This window comes from Ovis canadensis, chromosome 2, assembly GCF_042477335.2.
Source record: "Ovis canadensis isolate MfBH-ARS-UI-01 breed Bighorn chromosome 2, ARS-UI_OviCan_v2, whole genome shotgun sequence".
NCBI lineage: Eukaryota > Metazoa > Chordata > Mammalia > Artiodactyla > Bovidae > Ovis > Ovis canadensis.
This window is the reverse complement of record NC_091246.1, coordinates 223,890,395-223,911,225: the sequence shown is the minus strand read 5'-3', so window position 1 is coordinate 223,911,225 and position 20,831 is coordinate 223,890,395. Positions and strand designations below refer to the sequence as shown.

The 20,831-nt window shown below is 45.2% G+C and overlaps 1 long non-coding RNA gene across 1 annotated transcript; it reads right to left on the bottom strand.

Moving 5' to 3' along the window:
- Window positions 1–6,682: 6,682 nt before the first annotated feature.
- On the bottom strand, window positions 6,683–16,479 carry LOC138432874 (uncharacterized). Its single transcript, XR_011254012.1, has 4 exons — window positions 15,828–16,479; window positions 13,833–13,930; window positions 11,939–12,060; window positions 6,683–6,885 (listed from the first exon to the last, which is right to left on the bottom strand). It is a non-coding gene; the product is annotated as an uncharacterized lncRNA (long non-coding RNA).
- Between the last annotated feature and the right edge of the window lie 4,352 nt (window positions 16,480–20,831).

The window sequence follows — 20,831 nt, the reverse complement described above, 5'->3', positions numbered from 1 at the left end:
AGTTTTTTTTTGAAGAAGAGTTGAATACATGAATACATGGCAGAGTGTTTTACAATGGAAGGTCTTCCTTTTTTGCCAAGAAGTTCCTCCAATACATGAGTCTGGTGAAGTCATCAGGCTTCGTGTGTCCTCCTGCCTGAAGCCTCAGGCTGATGCACGAATGCATAGAGTGGACAGGACCCTTGTTTGCACCCTCCTTGGCCAAATGGGCCACTTGCTGTTCCCCAACCATCACAGTCAAGAGTGAACTTTCTGGGCTTGGGGTACTTTAGACCAATGGGTCAAGTTCTGGCTCCCACGTTAGTCAGACCTGAATGTGAGTCTCCATCCTCCTCTGATCAGAGTGTGACCTTTGGCAAGTCCCTTAACAGTTTCCCTGACTCCACTTTCCATTTATCAAGTGGGGAAATAATCTCCTGGGGTGTTATATTCATGAGATTAACATATGTACAGAAAGAATGTAGCAGAGGGCCTGCCACTCAGTAAATGGAAACAGGACTGCCTCCCTCGCAGGTCTTATGCTGCACGCTGATTTGATTTATGGTTGTTTGGGTTACTTCTTATCTCCGTCCTATCTTACTGGCAGGAACTAGGCCAAGTTCATCTCCATGCCTACCTCACCCTGAGCCCCACAAAATTGGTGCTCAGTGAGCATGCATTCAATTGGAGTGAACTGGACACACAAATACGATGAGTTAACAGAAGCAAGGGTTATAGCTTTTGTAAAAAGCCTGTGGTGCTGCCTTTATAAATAGGCTTCAAGAGGTTCTGGGTAGAAATGGAGAATGGGGCATTGCTCATGCTGACAGAAAAAATATGCACAACCTAAAAATTGAGTTGTGCTTTATTCATCCGGGCATCCTGAGGCCTTCAAGCCCAGAACACAGCACCTCAGATAATGCTGAGCAAACTGTTCCCAAGAGGCAAGGGCAGAGCCAGGATATACAGGAATTTTTGCAACAAACGACCAGGTAGTTGGAACATGAAAAACTTACTGCTAATCAAAGAAAACTAAACATCTCAAGATGTGAAGAATGAGATGTCTAGTTTCAGACATTTAGAATGAGAAGATACAAAGTCTGGGCTCACTGAAATCATTCCTTTGACTTGCACCTCAGCTACCTGGGGCCAGTATTCTGCACTCTCTCATCCCGAGTTTCCTCGGGGCTCACCGTCAGGACAGCTGTAACGCGGTGGCTGGATGGCTGCATCCTCCTTGGTTTACTGCTACAGCAGGCAAGAGTTTAGTTCACACTCACAATTCTCGGCACTAGTTTTCTAATGCGTGATGAACACGATAATGGTAACCCCTACTGACAGAGGACTTTAAATAGTCCACATCAAGTTCTTCACCCACCCAACCTCATGTCATGCTCACTGAGCTAGACATCGTTATCCCTATTTCAGGAAAAGGAAACTGAGGCTCCGAGAGATTATGTCATCTGCCAAAGGTCAGAGCCAGGGTTTGACCCCAAGCCTGACTCCCAAGTCCACGTTCTAAGCCCAGAGCCTGAAAAACTCCCTCCCGTGTCTGCTCCTGTGGCTGTTTCTGCATGGCCATCAGGCAAAGAAGGGATTTTAGATTTTTAAGCCATTGGGGGAAAAAAATCAAAAGGAGCCTAATATTTGTGACACATGAAAATTATATGCTATTCCAATTTCTGAGTCCATAAATACAACTTTATTAGAATACAGCCACATCTTTTCAGGTATGTATTGTCTGTCTGCCTTTGTTCTAAAACAGAAGTATTGGAATATTTTCAGGAGAGACTGTTGTTCCTTAAAGCCTAAAACATTTACTACCTGGCTCTTTACAGGAAGAGTTTGTTGACCCCTGCTCAATGCCATGCTACCTCTTCAAGATAAACTTACTGCAAAAAAGTGTCCCTTTCCATAGGTATGTCACTATCGCTACAGAAAGAACACCGACCCTGTAGCTATCAAGACTGGTCCTAGATCCTGCCTTTCCCTGTGCATGCCAAGCCAGCCCAGGATTCTCACGGCCATCATCCAGCTCCTGGTGCAATTCGAAAGGCAGAGCTAGGGGCAGCCTCCGGACCCTGCCAGGCAGGGACAGGCTGGAGCAAGCCCAGAAGGAGAAAGAAAGGGATTTAGACCCAGGAGTCAGCCCGACTTCTTTAATACCTTCGTCCCCTTGATTCATGGTTTCCTGCCACATCTTGTTCACCTGTGAACGTGCCCGGGCCCCAAGCAGGGACAGGCAAGCCAGAACCGATGAAAGCACAGGGCTTGTGCCCCACGACATTTCTTCGGCTCCCACCCTGGAGCTGGATGGAGGCCTGGCTCAGAAGAGCCTGTCTCGGGGGGGCCTCAGGCTGTTCCCTCCCTGTCCTCATTTGTGAAATGAGAGCTTGGCTTGGCTGCTCTGTCCCCCACCTATCTGACGCACCTGCAAGAAGCAGGCCTGTCCTTCACGTTGCATAACCACTTTGGGAAAGTCCACAACACCCTCTGCCCTTCCATTGCACCCTGGGGGAGAGTTCCAAACAGCAGATTTTGCTCTCTGCAGCACTCCTTCATTTAGCAGGATTTTTGAGCACCAGCTGCATCCAGCTCTGTAGGGATAGGAAGGAAGTAAAAGTAATGGAGAAGCTTTCTGCTGGTTTCAGGACACAAGATGCACCAGATGGAGAAGCTACATGACAATCCCAGCAAATTCAGATGCCTCATACAAAAGCTGAGGGCCGGTTTTATATTTGGCATGCTCCATCCATGCTTTCACATCCATGCTTTCACTTAAACCACAAAACACTCCTGTGGGCCAGGCATCCTTAGACCCATATTAGAGATGAGGAAATTGAGGTCAAATTGCTGCTAAGAGGTGAAGCTAGGCTTTCCATGCAGGTCTCACTGGTTCCCTGTGCATCTTTGATAAACGGAGCTATCCCCACAGGGTGCAGTTGGGTGTCTGAGTGAGTACAGCAAAGACAAATTCCTTAGAGAAAAAACTCTTAATTGAGCCCTTGGAGAAGGAAGTGGCAGCCCACTCCAGTGTTCTTGCCTGGAGAATCCCAGGGACGGTGGAGCCTGGTGGGCTGCCGTCTCTGGGGTCGCACAGAGTCGGACACGACTGAAGCGACTGAGCAGCAGCAGCAGAGCGGCGAAAGAGCACTGAGACAGCAATCAAAATTCTTCTAGACCCAGCTCTGCCTTCTAATGAGCTCCTGGGTGAGATTTTTTTTTTTCATCCCTGGGGCTCAGTCTCTCCTTCTGTGAAACTGCAGCGGGGAAACTAAAGCAAGTGATCTCAAAAGTACTACCCACCTTCACTGCTTCTCTCTGTACCTGATCCACAGGTGCTGAGAAGGGCTCAACCCGAGGACCTGTATCAGAACCTTAAAAAGACAGAGAAGCCCTCGTAAAACTCAGACAGGTGAGCTGCATGGGCTCATCTTGCAATGAGAAGAGAGTGGAAACCGAGTAATGGGGGCAGGGCAGGGGACAGAATTCTGTATTCTATTGCTTAAACTTCTGCCCCCCCCGCCCCCGCGCCGCCTTTTACATTTTTGAGTCATGTAAAGGTGGTACTCATTCAAAATATAAATAAAAAAAAATATACAAATAGAAAAACGAAAAAGGAGATGGTTTACAGAAAATTATTAAATACTAACGAGGTGATACGTGGGTATAGCGGCAGTCATGAAGGTGCTGTGGAAACGATGGGCACAGAGGCCTGCTGTGCTGTGCCACGCATGTATGTGTGCTAAGTCGCCTCAGTCGTATGCGACTGCAACCCGACAGACCGCAGCCCACCAGGCTCCTCTGTCCATGGGATTCTCCAAGCATAAATATTGGAGTGGGTTGCCATTTCTTCCTCCAAGGGATCTTCCTGACCCAGAGATCGAACCCTAGTCTCTTCTCCTACATTGGTGGGTGGGTTCTTCACCACTAGTGCCACCTGGGAAGCCGTGCTCTGCCAACTGCCTGCTAATGGCACCTTGTTCTGCTTCCTAATATTTGATGGATTGATTGTTGATCACCCTAAGTCTTATGGGGTGAAAAATAAAGTGGTGAGAGAAGAAAAAAAAGGAGCAAGACAATTCACAGAGTTTTAGATGGAGAAGAAACGGAGAGGGCTTCTAACTCAGCACCCTCACCAAACAAAAAGAAAGCCCTGGGGAAGGAAGGAGGGCTCAAGGCTTGTCAAGGCTCGTCCACAGGACGGCAGAACTAAGACCTCCCTAAGCCCTGGGCCCGTGTTCTTCTGGAGGCTCTATCTCCCGTCAAGCATGTCCAAATGCACTCACATTGAATAAATTTTGTCCCTATAATCGCTAAACATAATTCTAATTTTGCTTTTGAAGTGGTTGGACTGTTAGTAACATAAAATTTATGGTTGCTTATGATTCTTGAGTATTTGAATAATTGTGTTCCCTGGGTCCCTGGGATTCCTGCGCAATGTGAAAACCTCAACTAAAAGTTGCTTTCCTAGGCAAATTCTAAATGCTGAAGTCTGTAGTTACTGAAGGTGACTTATGAAGACGTTCTAATTAAACATATCAACTTTGATCTTGCCATTTCCTTTGATATCTTGTTTTCGGGGCTTAAAAGTTCTCTAATGCCTACAAAGCTCCTAAGTAAGAGGGGTTGTGAGCTGATGGCAGCAGAGGTAGGAACCCGCGCCCTCTACCTCCCAAACCAACGCCCCCTTTGAGAACACCAGTCCTCAAAAGGGAAGAGAGACGCCGCCCCCCTCCGTGGCCACTGGCACCCTCAGACAGTTAGCCTCCTGCCCACTCCCACCTACACAGATAATGCTGACGGTAGGGGTGATGGCAGCCCAGAGGGTCATCCCCGCCCCCGCCTCCATTCCTGAAATAACCGGCTGTGGAAGAGGCTGCCCCTCCCTCTCTCAGCGCCTCCGTCCCATTAGCCCTTCCGGCACCTCCATAAATCATCCAGGCGCTGCACAAAACTCCTTTCCAAGGTTTCCCAGAAAGAACCACTGTTAAGTAAAACAAATGGTGGGGGAGGGTGGTGCTTCTCAGAGGCTGACCCAGGCCCCAGCAGAAAGAAACCGAGAATGCAAGCTGGAGGCTGCACGCTGATGCCGACCAGACCTTGGTTTCTCAATGACAGCGCTCTGGGTTCCCTCGCTTTCATTTCCATTTGAAGCTGTGGGGCAGGGAAGGAGGAGGAGGACTTTGGAGTGGGGGTCAGTGTGGGGAATAACACACACAGATGAGGGTGAGTCAAGGCTGGGAGCATCCAGATGACCAGGACCAAAGGCTTCCTGCTCGTAGAGCCACAACTTCTCTGTTCTTCAGGGACCCAAGAGATGACTGCAGAGACATGGAGTCCGAATCTGTTTTTTATAGGATGTGGCTGCACAGACACAGCTATGTAACTGCTCTTACTCCTATACCTCAGGGAGCACGCAGAAGACCCGGACACCCGATCAGACATGCATTTACTCTCCTTGGTATGTACCTGTCAATGCATTTTCCATCGATGGCATCTTCTACCCATTTAATTAGAGCCTGTACTTGCTCAGTGCTTAGCCTTTGCCCTCTGTGAGGTCCCAGAAAGCACTGGCCTTAGCTTACTTCATGTAAATACAAGAAAATAGCACCAACAGCTAACACTCATGGGCTTTCTTGTGCCGGGTATTTTGCTGAGCACTCCATTCTTGTCTCATTTCAATCTCAGAGCAACACGCTGAGTTAGGGTTTGTCATTATCTCCATTTCACAGATGGGGAAACTGAGGTTTGGAGAATTAAATATCTCCCAAATTAAATACCTAACAAACAGCTAGGGTCAGGAAAAGCCCAGGTGGTCTGGCTCAAGCCTACCCTTTGTACCAGTCCCCTTCACAGCCTTATTACCTGACTTTTGACTGCTATTTCAGGTTTGCAGTTTCTCATAATCCCCCATGGGCTAAGATGAAAAACCCTCCGCGGGGAAATTCCTTGGAGGACTAGGGGTTAGGACTCCACGCTTTCATTGCTGAGGGCCCAGGTTCAATTCCTCGTGGTGAACCTAAAACCCACAAGCCACATGGTGCAGCCAAGGAAGAAAACGCTCCACAGGACGCAGAGTGGTCGTTCTAAAAGCACCAACCTCAGGGCCTCTACGTAGCCACTCTGACTCCACCCACTCCCCATGGCACTTTCCTACCATGCAGCTGGCACCAGCTTAGCTTGACACACCCTCTGTTCTTTTGAGTCTCACATCTACCCTGTGCGGTGTGTAGGCAGGGCAGGCCTTTTATCCCCACTCAGCACAGTGAACGGAACATGACAGGGGTGGAGCATTTGGTAGAGCTGGAATTCTAGCCCAGTTTTCCAGAGGCAATGCCATCTCCTATTGCTGGTTCTACATCTCAGGGTCATGACGGGGAAGGTAAGGAGACTCTCCAGGGTCCTTGGGTCTAAGGCTTGCCCTCTTCTCACCAAAGGTCAGCAAACCACTCTCTGGGATTCTCCAGAGTGACTGACAATGGTAATTTCTTCCCAACCAAGTTGCTTCCCTTATTTATCTGTTCCTTGGTTTTACACTCAAACCACAAATGTGCCCTTGGGGAGAAGAACACACTAACTGCCTAATTCTTTCATGTTGAGAGTTCCCGATCCCTTTGTGATAGATAGGAGTCCACTGAGCTAAAAGAGAGGCAAGGCCACAGGGGTATGGGAGACGGCAGAAGGGAGGTGGGGACTGTAAGCCATAGAAAACTCCTTTATAATTTTGCCAAAGTTGGTACAGCACACTCCAGACAGCTTGCTGAGTGGAAGAAGGAGGCCTCCATCTTCTCTTTGATCTTCTTTCTCCCTCTCACACTCGTTCTTGCTGACCTAGCAGTGTTAAAGCATGTCAGGATTCAAGAGGGGGTTCAGGTGATCAGGATGGGGTTCATTGGAGCTCTCCTGAAGAAAAGGCAGAGACAGTCTAGTTATTAATGAGGTAAACCATTCACCAGGGTCTTAGGAGTCTAGGAAATAATTCCAAAGACTACATTCTCAAAGTTCATCATTTTTTAGCACAGCTGGGTTGCTGTTCAGTTGCTTAGTCGTGTCTGACTCTTTGCAACCCCATGGACTGCAGCATGCCAGGCTTCCCTGTCCTTCACTATCTCCTGGAGTTTTCTCAGACTCATGTCCATTTAGCCGACGATGCCATCCAACCATCTCATCCTCTGTCTACCCCTCCTCCTCCTGCCCTCAATCTTTCCCAGCATCAGGGTCTTTTCCAATGAGTCACTCTTCAAATCAGGTGGCCAAAGTATTGGAGCTTCAGCTTCAGCATCAGTCCTTATGAATATTCAGGATTGAGTGCCTTTAGGATTGACTGGTTTTACCTCCTTGCAGCCCAAGGGACTCTCAAGAGTCTTCTCCAGCACCACAGTTCAAAAGCATCAATTCTTTGGCACTCAGCTTTATTTATGGTCCAGTTCTCACATCTGTACATGGCTACTGGCTTACCAGCTACTTTATGTGACCTTGGGCAGATGGCCTATTCTCTCCAAACTGTTTCCTCAATTGCAAAATGAGGCTATAAGAGGCCTACCTTCTCAAGATTAGGTGAAGATCAAATGAAAGAGTTAGTGCTCAGTTGTGTCCAACTCTTTTCGACCCCATGGACCATAACCCGCCAGGCTCCTCTGTCCATGGAATTCTCCAGGCAAGAATACTGGAGTGGGTTGCCAGTCCCTTTTCCTGGGGATTTTCCCAACTCAGGGATCGAACCCAGGTCTCTTTACCATCTGAGCCACCAGGGAAGATCAAATGAGATCATATAAATTCTTTGTCAACTCTAAGCCATCATTATTCCTCATTCATTGATCACCTTTACCCCTAATTGGCTGCTGTACACAAAGTAAGTACCAGAATCTGCCATTAAATTGTTTTACTGGAAGAGATAAAAAGGCAACACAAATTGAAAAAATAGTTAGCATAAGAGAGCAAACTTGGAGAGACAGTCCTGGATGGAAGTCAACAGCAGCCTTGACACAGAAATGCCAAGTTCTCTAACCTTTGTACTATACTTCAAAGGGCATTGGCCCCTGACTCACAGGTAACACAAATATTTTTTACTCCAATGTATTTCTTCATTCAACACACTCATCGCATTCTCCCTGGGTTCTCTCCATGTTTATCAATATTATGAGTGCCTTTTAAACAGAAATCCAAGTGTGATAAAAATATCACAGGCTCTTATATAAAATGCCAGTTTCTGGGTTCCATACCTAGAGACTCTGGGGTGAGCCTTACAAGTTTGCACTTCTGGGCAACCCCAGACCCATCCTTTCAGACACTCTGCATTGGTTAAGCCCCAAAGGGGATGGGCTGTGATCATTAACTACCCAGTATACTGTTAATGCCCAGCACTCAGAAAAGATGCTTGCAAATAAACAAGGCACGCCAGGAAGTCTGAACGTTTGCTTCTTAGAAAATGTCACACTTTGTCCCCAGTATCATTTCACAACTTCAACCAGTTGCATAACTCCTACCCCTCCTTAAGAAAGAAATTCCAGCCACATCAGTTTTCCCATAGTGAACTTTTCTGACACCCCCAGGCTGGATTAAGTGAACCTCGTTGCGGTTCTACAGATCCCAGACCAGACCAGCACTTACTTTATATTCCATTTGTCGACCTCACTGCTAGTCTTTACCCCACTAGCAAGGAGTTTGCTCTCTCCCCAAGGACAAGGGCTGTATCTCCTCCTCTTTTGCATTTCCACCATCTAGACCAGTGACCGGCACTAAATCAGCCATGATTAATGAAATGAACCATTCTGTTCAATGGAATAGGATGGGACAGGTGGATAAACACCTTGGGATGAAGAGAGACAAGACCCTCTGAGATGTTCTAGTACAAGGACCCTCTCCTCCCAGGATGAGCCACATGATGTATGTGGCTGGTTTTCAAGGAATGGAGATTTTGTTCTCATCCTTGGTTTAGGGATTTTGAGAAATTATTTCAAGGAATAGGGCATCAAGAGACGCTCCTTTTAATGCTGTGGACATGTCTCTTAGTTTTTCATACCAATTTTCACACCTTGAAGCAGGTGTTACAGCTAGCTCGTGTCAGAGGACCGTTCGCACAAAGATTGTGTTTCTGTAGGAAATCATCGTACACTGTGCCACTCTTTACCCACACCTGACCATCTCCTCTAAGGGGGTTCCCCACCCCCAACCCCCCCACATTGTGGAACTCCATATGGCCATGTGACTGACTCTGGCCAAGAACTGTGGGCAGAGGTGGTCAGACTCACCCCTAGAGGGAGGCTGTACTGTAAGAGCAGGTCCCAGAACAAAGAAGATGATGACAGAAGCAGAGCACCAACTGACCCACAACAGACACAGAGTGTGGGCAAGAAGTGAACATGTTTTTGTCATAAGCACTGGCATTTAGGAGCTGTTGCTGCCATGTAACCTGGCCTTTCTTAGCTCGTATACAGATGCCCACATGCTCCCTTTTTTAATCAATGAAAATGTTCACACACAACTAGGCTCATTTTGTGATTTTAAGAAATATAATTCTTTTTTTTCCTTTCTGGCCATGTTGTACAGCTTACAGGATCTTAGTTCCCCAACCAGGGACCTAACTGGTGAGAATGCCATTGGACTGCCAGGGGAGTCCCAGAAAATATGTTTCTTAACATACACCTCTGCGGGTCTTAGTTCCCATGTCTGTAAAATAAGAGAAATAATAATAATATAATATCAATTGTTAATTAAATGTTTATCATGCGTCAAGGCTGTTCTTTGGAAAAGTATCCCATTTTATCCTTACAACAACCCAGGGAGGCAGGTGTTATCATCCTCATTATACAAAGGAGCAGAGGCCTAGAGAGGTTAGGAAACTTGCCTGAGGATATAAAATACTGAGTCTAGTTAATGATGGAATGCAAATAACCTGGCACCAGTCTGGTCTCCTGACTTCTGTGCTAAGTCTGTGGGTTCACCTCTAAGATCCAGTCTGTCTGGGACCCATGAAGGCTCTGTGACATTGCCATATGCTAACTGCCCTAGGCCTTCAATTTTGAAACCGAGACCCATTTCCACCACTGCCCTTCTCTTGTAGGTTTAAGACATCATTTATGCCGTGCTTTGAACATCTTGGAAGGCAGCAGAGGCATGGGGGTGTGGGGTGCCCCGGTTTGCAGAGGAGGATGCGCCTCCCCCCGGGGGCAGGGTCCACTCCAGTTATTTTCCAAAGTCGCAGTCTTGCTGCATGAGAAATGTGCTGCCGCAGCAGAAAGTCTTCCTGCTCCTGCCAGGAGACTTTTATATATACATGGAAATGGCTCACTGGAGAAGTGGGGGTCGGGGAGGGGGGGATTCCCTTGGGGGAGTTGGGGATGAAGGGGTGTGGGCTCATCGTGTGGCTCTGGATTCAGGTTGCAGGGAATTTGGTTCATTTAATCCCAATAAACCTCACAACAGGCACACCTCGAAGGCATGAGTGGAAGGCCAGCTCCTGTCCAGTAGAAGGACACTGGTGGGAAAACACACAGACTTCCCGTATCTTGAGCCCAGTTAGACCCTGTAAGGAACCTGCATCCATCTCCCTTCTTCTGCGATTTTGAAAAGACATTTCCATTCTCTGTGGTCCTCCCTCCTGATGACCTGGTTCCAGAGGGTAATAAAAGCTCGAGTTCAACTGACCTGAAAAGAAACTGGTTCCTTCAGAGACACAGAAACACCAAACCAAGGGCCTCCAGAGTCTCTCAGCTTGAGGGCAGTAATGAAGCTCTCTCACATTAATCTGCACCCCGAACCACCCTGAGCTCCTTGCAAGGCTCTTGCAGATCCAATCCTGGGTTCTGGTCAGGGACGGAGCCCTGAATTAGACTCCTGCTCTGTCGTCATGACTGCGGGCAAGCCACTTCGCCTCTCTGAATCTGCACCTCCGTCTCTTTGAAATGATGCAGTTGGAGAAGACAAACTCTAAGGATGCGATCGTAGCAGTGTGAGTCTAGGATGCCAAGAGATCTGTGGTTCTGGGACCATGCTGGCATAGCTGTCTTGCCTGACCATTAGCAAGAAGAGCAACACTGGTTTACCCCCTCCCATACTCTCTGTCTTCCCTAACTGTTATTGGAAGGCTAGAGACTCAATTTCTGTCCTTCTGTCTACCTTCCAGCCACATGTAACTCTCCTCCTGTCTCCACTAGCAGTGTGTACTGCCTGTGCAGTGGAGTACAGACGGATACTACCAAATATCTGCCACGTCATCAGCCACTTTGTTTTGACCCTCAGCAGCTCTGGCAAAGGACATGATAGAATTACTGTTGGCATGTATATGAGTTTCACTCACCTGCCTTTCACCTCACCTGTTAGCTGAGTTCACGGATATTTGGTTTCCATTTTGGCTTCTCTAAAAGAGTAGAGCTGAAGTACGAGAGGGACAACCTGGATTTTTTAAGGGCCCCAAACAATATGGTTTGAGTAATCCCTGTGTTTTTCTACAAGAAAGTGTTTCAACCGCTGATGGTCAGTAACATCAACAAATCCAACCCCTGCTCAGCCTCCTCTGATCACAACCCCAGTGGCCCCCTTCAGCTGCTCCTCACCACGCCTTCCTTTGGGCAACTAAGTGCTCACTCCCTTCCCTGCAGGGGAGCCTCCTGCGGTACTGCCCCCTACCCCCAGACGATCTTGGCCCTGACTCATTGGTGCTGACTCAAAGAAAAGAAAAGCAGACCCCTCAGGCAGCCGAGGGTGGACCTGGGCCAGAGCCTGCAGGAGTGGGCGGGAGGGCCAGCAGAGGCGGGGAACCCATCAATCAGCCTGTCACCAGGTCTTTGCTGGGCCCCTCCCCCACTCCCAACCGGGCCTGGGTCGGCACAGTGGGGTCCCAGAAAAGGAAGGGGAGAAGACAGGCATCTTTATTTTGTAGCAATTATAGATGTGAAGATGGAGCTCATTCCTTTTGGGGGTCCTTCCCCCAGTGAGGCAACCCACCATCACTCACAGGAGGAACATCTGAGCACCGCCAGGACAGGCCGCCACAGTGGAGCTGAGGGAAAGGGGCAGCCAGGGTAGAGTTCTGAAGCTGTATTTGCCGATTCAGACAAAAGACTGAGATAGTGTCAGCTGTTTATAAAAAAGAGAGAAGGCAAATGGAAATTATGAGGAGAGTTTAATGCCCCCAAATCCACTCCCTAGGTACCACCATTTCCTTCACCACCCTCCACATTCTCCTATAGGCTTGCTGGCTACAGGACAACCGGCTTCTATGAGTTAAAGCACTGTGCTTTTAAAATGTCCCTACTAAAACTGTGCTACTCTAGGAGTGTCCTTTTAACCCTCTCAGTACCCAGGAATGCATTTGCAGAGAAGGAATACAGGCCTATAAAACATTCAGGGACACAGAAAAGTGACTTGAGGATGAGGAGGCCAAACTTTAGAAATCCAGAAAGAACGAGAATCCTGACTCAGCTGCTTCCCAGTGTGTAACTGAACTGGGGGTAGTGAGTCAGGTCCCGTGGGGCTTGGCCTCCCTATCTAGTGAAGAGGAGTAAAGCGGCAACCACACAGGGACTCGTGAGGGGAGGCACAAGGCTGCACTGCACAGGCACATCTGTCCGGGAAATGATACATGGCACTGAGTGAAAAATGGGAAGAAATAAGCCCGTGGTGAAGGAGCACCAGAGAAGACAGCACTTTCTCACTGTCTCCTCCTTCTGAGACGAGGCTTGATGAGCAAAACTTTACCAAGAGCTCCCTCTGCTGTCCATTCTTACACTCACCTTCCTGCATCAAACACGATAAGCCCGCAGTCCTGAGTCCGAGGCTCAGGATGTACACGTGATCTAATTTAGTCAGTGGAGTCCTGTTTGTACTTTAACATTACTTCTTGAAAACCTTCTTTCCTTTCCATTCTGTTGTCCCCTCCCTAACTTTACGCCTTTGTCTCAGGCCTGTGTCGGCCCTCCCATCACCAAAATCCCTCATGGTGCATCACGCTCAGGAAACCTCAATCTTTTTATCTGTAAAAAGTAAGTTTTCTCTGAAGTTCAAGCCACTAAAATAACAGAGCTAAAGCTGGAAAACGAAACTTCTAGGTCCCAAATTCATCCTTTTCCCACATTCCTATCTCTCTCTGAAGTGTGTGACCTTAGACGTAACATTTAACTTTTCTAAGCTACTTTTACCTTGTCTGGAAAATGGAAGAAAGAACTGTATCAATCCCATGAGTCTGGTGAGAAGAGAAAGGGAGACAACACAGGAGCAAAGGAGAGTCAACAACAGAGAGCGCGTGACCAATACTTGCTATGATCTTCAAGCACGAGGCAAGTTCAGTGCTCAGAGTGGAAACAAAACGTGAAAACAGATAAGACTGGAAAGGTAAACAGGAGTCAAGTCCAGAAGAGCATTGGAAAATATGGTCCCACAGTCACTTGGCGCAGGCTGCCTCGAGGATTACATGAGCTAACACAGGTCAACATCAGGCTCACAGCAAGGTCACATGTTAGGTATTCTTGATAAAACTCTCCTGCTGCTAGTCACAACTTGAAAGCAGGGAAATTTACAAGCAGAATAGCTGTGAGTTGATGAGGAAGGAATAGTTGATGATTAAGGAACAGTGGTTTGGAAGGGAAGAAAGACTTCGAAAAAAGAACATCAGGAAAAAGAAGTGAAGATCCAAATCAACCCTGTAACACTGGCCTTTGAATCTTAACAAATCACACCATTTCACGCGCACATGTGCACACCCATGCACACACACAGCTCCCTCATCAGAGATGAGCCCCTCTCATACTGGCTCCCTTTTAAGTCATACCTCCCTTGAGCAATCCATTAGCTCTGCCCAGTAGTGGAGTCATGAGGGCATCTCCCTGCATCTGTGTAACCTTTTGACTTACTCTGGGGTGCTACTGGTTTGTGTCTTCATTGCTTTAGTTACTCAGTTAGAAAGTCCAGGGTTTTGACAGTGTGTTTAATACGTTCCTCCTGTACTGACCTTTTAAAAGAGAAAAATAAAATTCTTGAGGCATCTGATAATGTGGTTGAGAGACCTGTACACCTTAAGTTTGAGAAATGCTTCATAAACAAAACCTTATTCAATTAAATATATTTCAAAGATGCACTAACACTACAAGAGATTTTACAACTGGTAAAATAATTTAATTATTAGTGAAAATACTAAATTAAAACTTTCTCTTCAAACTAGCAAACCCTAGAAAATACATTCAGGTTCATTTTAATTATAAGTGGTTTGTCCCAAAAGACCTATAATTATTAAATCCTTCAGTTTCTTTCCTTCCTTAGGCTGCTTGACATTATGGAAATTTTAAAATAACTTAAGACTTACTAAACTGTAATTTTATACAAGCTCCTAGCCATTTGATATACGCCCTCTAGATGAATCTTCCAAATCTTACACTTCATTGCCAGACTGTTACTTTCTTCTGGTTATCCTGTATCACCCCCTAGCGTCATATATGTTGCTTGCAGCAAAAACATGACGAATCTCTGCTGTGTTGAGGAGTGAGTATCTGTAGATAAGTACTTTCTTGGTTTACAGATTAGGTTCCCAAAGAATATATGTAAACCCATCAGGTTCCAAGGCCAAATTACACTATATACTTCGGTGCTGTGCTTAGTCGTTCAGTCGTGTCCGACTCTTTGCAACCCCATGGACTGTACCCCACCAGGCTCCTGTGTCCACAGGATTCTCCAAGCAGGAATACTGGAGCGGGTTGCCATGCCTTCCTCCAGGGAATCTTCCCAACTCAGGGATCAAACCCAAGTCTCCCATATTGCAAGCAGATTCTTTACCAGTTGAGCCACCAGGGAAGCTAAACCTTCAAAAAGAGAACTAGTGACCATACCAGGGCACCTTATGAAATCTGTTCCTAAAGTCACAAAACAAATGGTGAATATAGTGATATACACTCAACAATGATTACTCCTGTTTTCCCCTGCTGACACTTCCAGAGATACATCAATGTTTAATGCCAGTCCAGGAAAATGGAGCAGCCAGGCTTCAGCAACAGAGAACAAAACCATAGACAACGATGGCTCGTCTCTTAAAAAGTTAATTTTCTAAAAATGATTAGCATCTATTACATCTTGAGCTGCTGGAATACTCCTTGGTATTGTTTTAGTTTTTGCTTCATAGAATTAATTATTTAGGAATTAACTAATTAACATCTTTTCTAGCTTATGATGACTCCAACTTGCTGGGTCTTCTTGCTCCTTGGCATTGACTTTGTAGAACTTTATCAGTTCTCCCTATTTCCTCCTGGTTTTTCAGTTATTGCTCAGTATGCTCCTCAGGAACATCTTCAGACCCATCCTCGCCTACTTATCTAGTATTTCCTATCTTCATCAGTGGCCCAGAAATGCTAAACACTTATGCACACATTTTTTTTCTGTTTAACGATGTCACTTTGTTTCTAGCAATGCTTTCCTGCCTCAAAGTCCACCTTGTTAAATATTAATACAGCTTTCACCCCATGGATTAGTGTTTTCAGGTTATAACTTTATCCTTTTACTTTAAACCTTTCTGTATCTTTATGTTTTTAATGTGTCTGTATCCTTATATTTTATCATTTATATCTGATTCTTTAGGTCTTTCTTTAATCTTTTCCTATTCCTTTTAATTGCTTTTTAGTTCTATTTCCACTGGTTTGTTAGTTATACATTATTTTCTATCCTTTTAATGATTCCAGAGATTACAACACATACTTGATTTGTAATCTGACCTCTTGCCGAATGATCCAAGAACTCTGGAACATTTTAATACTGTTTACCATTTCTCAACCTATATGCTGTTGCTCTGTTTTAGTCTTACCCCAATACTTTTAGTGCAGTCTGTATTTACTTATAGTCTATATTCACTTGCACTTACTTACCTACTTCCCCTTTTCTTGCTGACTCTCATTCCTTCCTGCATCTTCAAGTCTTCTCATCCACTTTCTGTCCAGTAGGTGGATCTGCAATCATGAACTGTCTTGTTTGAAGTTGTCTTTATTTCACCTTCATGTTTTAAGAATACAGCCACCGAGTACAGCATCTGAAGATACCCATCTATCATCTTGAAGAGTCTGCTGTTAAGAAGTCGACTGCCTTAGTGCTGCTCCGTTTTGCTACCAGCTGCTTTAAGAGATTCCTTTTGTCTTTGCTATTCATAATACTATGAGATTCTTAGGGGTGATTGTATTTATTTTGCCTAAGGCTTACAGGGAGATTCTTCAATCTGTGGCTTGATATACTTTGATTGATTTGGGAAAATTCTTACCCATTATCATCCCTCCTCTTTCTCCTTTTGGAACTCGTTACACACCTATTAGAGCTCTTCATTTTAGCTCCTGTCTCTTATACTTTTTCATTCCTTTCCCTTGTTTTTGGTGCTCCTGGATATTCTTTTGATTTTTGTAGCCACTGATTCTCTCAACCTGTATCTAATTTGTTGTTAAATTCATCTATGGAGTTCTAATATTAGCTAGTTAGTAAAATTTTCAGTACAAGAATTGTCTTTTATTTTTGGTTATGACATTCTTAGTCTTGTCTTTTATTACCTTGTTCATATTAAGTAGTTACTTTTAAGTTAGTGTCTGAAACTCTACTGTTTGGACACCCTCTGGATCTGTTTCCATTGTCTATTGTTTGTCTTGGTTTTTTTAAATCAAACTCTCATTTCCTTGTACACTTGGTTGTTTTTACTTACCAAATATCATATATTAAAAAGCATAAAGATAATTTGAATTGAGAATATCTTTTTGTTTTCCAGAGAATATTTACATTTGCTTCTGACAGGCAGCTAAGGCAACTCTAAATTAACCAATCCAATCATGGACTAAGGTGATTCACAGCTCATCTGGCTTATTTCCTGCTCTCTTCTACTCCCAGTGTGGAGCCTGCTGGACTTTTACTCCATACTGGGATCTCACCCAATCAAAGGAAGAACCTGGGCAACTTTAGGAAATCTTAGAGGCAGAAATTCATGATCTGCCTTTAATTCCACTAAAAGACTCAGTTCCAAATAAACCTCTGTGTCTGACTGCCCAATTTACAAATTCCCAGAAGAAATCAGGTTTGATCAGTTATCATCAGTTTGTATCACGTGACAGCAGGATGGCCTACCTGAAGCAACTGTGCAAGGAGGAACAGGGGAAATAAACATCCTGACTCCCCTTTCTTCCCATCGGCCAAGTCTTCTGCTGTTGCCTATTTACTGAGCCTAACGGAAGGCAGAGGACAAGGAGACACACTGCTACAGCCTGTAAGGCAGAGAATCTCCTGGAGCAGAACTGGGTGGTAAAGATGATGTATCTGAAGAGACTCCCTTTTCTGCTTGTTTCTTCAGTGGCACGAAGAACTCAAAATGATCAAAGAACTGCCTCAAATAGAACTGAGACTGTGTTCCCTGGAAGAACATTTCTTCCCCAGGCACTAAGACCTTGAAAAACCATCAAATTCAAGGTCACAAAGCAAGAGAAACAAAAAAATGCCTTTAGCGGGTCAACTGGTGTAATCCTCAGTGGTGTGAGTCCCACTTCAATCCACTGACTGACCCATGCATCCTATGAGGGAGAAAGCACTGTGTACTGTTAGATTGAAGGCATATCCTGTATCTTGTAGAACAGTACCTAGCCTCACAGAACGTTAACTCCCAGCTGGTCCTATAACTGAGCCTCTGGCAAACCATCAAGTCTATTAGGCAAACTATCTCCAGGCAATGGGGCACACGGTAAAACACACGACTTCCACGCGGCACGTCAACTGCAGCAGCTCCTTCACTTTCTTCACTGTCAGAGACTACGCCGTACAGCTACCACAGCGACAAACTAGGGGTTCTGAAAGCCCATCCACACTAATGCTGGGCAGACATGTTGTAGGCAACAAAGACAAATCTATACCCATAGTACCTGCCTATCTCTAAGACAAACTGTGGTCCTTTGCACGATGGAAGTCATCCAGTATAATCACTTGTCCAAGTGGCACCCCTAGGGAATGGTGGGTATCATTTTAGCTCAGCACTGGCCTCTTGCTGCAGTGTGCCACTGAGCATAGCCAACAGCCAGGTCATCCTCGATAAGGGGGAGGTCCATCTTTTTGAGCTCACACACAGGCTCAATCCCCACTACCATGATTGTTTTGTTCATAGGCCTATTGAGCAAGCCCCAAGGTAGTGGCTGGTGAAAACTGCTGACATCTACAGAATGGGTTATCTTATTTATCTGCTTAGTGAAAACAATATCCACAGTAAATGCTTTTTGTAGGCATTCACATAGGATCTAAATATCAAGAAATATCTATAAACTTATCCCTGCAACATCCTTGTCACCAGTCTTTGTTATTCAATTCTTGGACCAGCTGCTAACCGAGCTGGTTAAGTCCGAGACATTGGAGCAGGTTTAAGTTGTGGTCCGAGACACTTAAGTCTCTACAACCTAGCAAAGTGAACATTCCATTTTAGAAGGCTGCTGTACACATCTGATTTTATAATTTTACGGACCACATAACAGATGGGTAGTTTCAGATGCATAGAATTATGTTCAGACATTCTACCAGTAGCAAACCACAGCTACCTTTCCAATGAATAATAGATGGTAGAAATCTCTAACTCCAAACCCTACTGCATGTGATTTTTCTTCTGGAGCATTGCTGAGCAGCTCTACCACTGGCACGTGCTAGGTCACAGACGAAACAGCAGCGTAACTTGGACAATGACTTGGACCTGTTCCAAAGTCCTTTCAATAGTCTCCACTCCAAATGGATTGCCTTACAGGTTTCTCAGTAACTAGGACAGGTAAGCACTCAAATGTGACTTGTTTTGCCCTCCAAATCCAAACAAGTCCAATAAATAGTATGCTTTCTTAATTAGGGGTGGTCTAAAGTGAAGAAACGTGCTCCTCACTGAAGACAGGCAGTGTTATCTAAATTACCATACACTATGTCAAGGCACGTAAGGTTCACAATACTTCTGATTTCACTTTGGCCCAGTTATTTCATCAGTGTAATGGATTGCTACCTTTTGAGACACCAACATGATCAAGATCCATCTGAATTATGACAGAATGTGAACTGATAGCCTTGAAGTAAAGAATGTATACTGCTATCCCAGTAATGTGAAAGCAAATTCTGATTACTGTGCATATAGGGATGAGGGGAAACATCTGTTAGGTTAACACCACAGAGTCAGGAGTTGCTTTCCTCCAATACAGAGTGGAGATTGATTATGTCTAAGAACACTGCTCATGACAATTTCAGTTGTTCACTGGTTATTATGCATCAGATTCCTCATGTATTCTTTTTACAATATCGGGGTGTTTGAGGTGCATGGGGAAGGGAGGAGCAGAGGAGTACAATTCTAGGTCTGTGCTTGACCTTTCCAAACCTAACAGCCTTCCCTCCATCAGCCAAGGAATGAAAGAAAGGACTTCACCAGTTACTAGGCATACTCAGTGCCATTCTACATGCTGGGAATGAGGGAAAAACCTTAGGGTAGGAGGCAGCATTCCACATACCCAATGATGATTTCACCCGAGAGACCATCTGACTTCCATAAGCTCACATTCTGACCATGGTCAACAGCTTTCAGATTTCCACAATTTACAGCCTGTACTTGTAAGCCTGGTTGTAATGTTTTTCAGTGAGTTGCAATTTACAAGGTGGTCTGAGTGACAAATTTTAAATTAGGTGAGTTAACAAGTTTGATGTTACAGATACTTGCCCTTCTAAAATTATAGCCATCTGATTCCTCTAAGAGAATTTTTCCTATTATGTGTAGTTCTGATGAGACTGTCTACTAAGATGCCAAGGGTCAGAAATGCAACCCGTTAAGCCACTTGAACTCTCTTCAGGGTTTTGACTTCTGAATAACGCCCAAGGCATTAACATTTTGTCTCAGTTCCTCCACTGCTGTGAAAACTGCCTTGGTTTCTTCATCTTACAATCCTAGTCCTTTTCTTCTAGCCTGTGAAGCACTCAATTATCCTCCAATGAACATCCCCTTTGCTTTAGTTAAAGTCAGTCTCTTACATGCAATCAAAAAACTCAAAACAGGGAGGAGTTGGGGCAGCTCTGTAATCTTGGCAGGAGTCCATGAACTTTTTCCAAAGTTTAGTGCTTTACCTTAGCATTATCTTGGTTTATCATTTTGTTCAGATTCTCTAAAAAGCAATGATTGGCTCCACTCAGCCTATCATGTGTCCAGCCCTTTTCAATAGTGCTTGGGGAAATTCTTTCATGATTCATGTGCAAAAGCAGCCAAACTGTACCTTGTTTTCTCCAGACTGGAGTAAGCTAAAGTGACTAATGAACTTAACCCTTGACAGACTGACATTGACGACTTCATACAGGTAACACAACCACAGGTAGACATGATGCAACCAAGTAAAATACATCTTCTCCTTACAGGAAACACACAAAAGCCCCAAGAATTTTAACTGTAGTATGCTCCAGATTACAGGCATGCCATATGGTTGTATGCAGGCAGACACACACCCACATCCACAAACAGGGCATGTTAGCTTCCTGTATCAAAAAATCTTGCTTTAGCCCCCCCTATCCCCCTTGTATCAAATGTACCTTTTAGCACTCTTCCTGGTTCCCCAACACCCTAACTCACTCTCCTGTCACAGGCAGTTTCCCTCTTGATTCCACCGGGAGAGAGAGATGCTGGAGATACAGCACCGCTATCTCCAAACTTGACATTCTCTCCAAGATCCACACCATTACTGAGGGTTCTGAAGCCAAACTGACCTAACTTGTTGAGGGGAAAACTACTATATATCCTTCACAGGTGCGAAACCTGAAGAAAGAGTAAGCATGTCCAAGGCCACCAGCTAGAAAGAAATTTAAATCCCTACTACTGACTCTAGAACCCGTGTTTTTAACCACTATGATACATT